The 973-nt window shown below is 37.5% G+C and overlaps 1 pseudogene; it reads left to right on the top strand.

Annotated features, from left to right (window-relative positions):
- The first annotated feature begins 413 nt into the window (after positions 1–413).
- On the top strand, positions 414–512 carry LOC118022568 (annotated as a pseudogene).
- Positions 513–973: the final 461 nt, after the last annotated feature.

Here is a 973-nt window from a genome sequence, read left to right as displayed (position 1 = left end):
GCCAGAGAGGAGCAAGACCCCAGCCCCATGTCTTCAGCCCAGTCTTCTCCCATTGTTTTTTTTTTTTTTATGATGTTATATTAATCACCATACATTACATCATTAGTATTTGATGTAGTGTTTCATGATTCTCTTGAATCACAGACCTGTACCTCTGAAACTAATAACACATTATATGTTAAAAAAAAGAAGATAGTAGGAAGGGAAAAATGAAGGGGGGAAATCAGAGGAGGAGACGAACCATGAGAGACTATGGATTCTCCCATTGTCTTCTTCTTTTTTTTTTTTTTTTGGATATCAAAATCCAGATTTATTTTAAAAGAAATAGGTAAGAAGAATGAGTCAAAATAATGAAACCAATTTTATCAGAGATCAAGAAAAAAATCCGGTATTTATGATTAAAAATATTAAACATACTTCAACAGCACATATACTGATATTGGAATGATAGAATGTTAGCACAGCTCCTGTGCAAGAATGACACATAAAGTTGTGAGGTGTTCCATGTTTTTTTCTTTTTAAATTTTTTTTCTTCTTTTTTTCTTTATTATGTTATATTAATCAACATAAATTACATCATTAGTTTTTGATATAGTGTTCCATGATTCATTGTTTGCGTATAACACCCAGTGCTCCATTCAATACGTGCCCTCTTTAATACCCATCACCAGGCTAACCTATCCCCCACCCCCCTCCCCTCTAGAACCCTCAGTTTGTTTCTCAGAGTCCATAGTCTCTCATGGTTCATCTCCCTCTCCAATTTCCACCCTTTCATTCTCCCATTGTCTTCTAATCACTGACCTCTTCTTATTTCTGGAGGAAGCTCATGCTCACAAGTGTGAACACTTCAGCTCTTACTTTCAGGCTCCATCCAAACAGCCTCTCTAAAAAGCCTCCCCTTGGGGGTCTGGGTGGCTCAGTCAGTTAAGCATCTGCCTTTGGCTCAGGTCATGATCTCAGGGTCCTGGGATTG

The sequence above is a fragment of the Mirounga leonina genome, unplaced genomic scaffold (genome assembly GCF_011800145.1).
Source record: "Mirounga leonina isolate KUSES-001 unplaced genomic scaffold, KU_Mleo_1.0 Mir_176, whole genome shotgun sequence".
Lineage (NCBI taxonomy): Eukaryota > Metazoa > Chordata > Mammalia > Carnivora > Phocidae > Mirounga > Mirounga leonina.
Note: the sequence above shows the minus strand (reverse complement) of the source record. Positions and strands in the feature narration are given on the sequence as shown.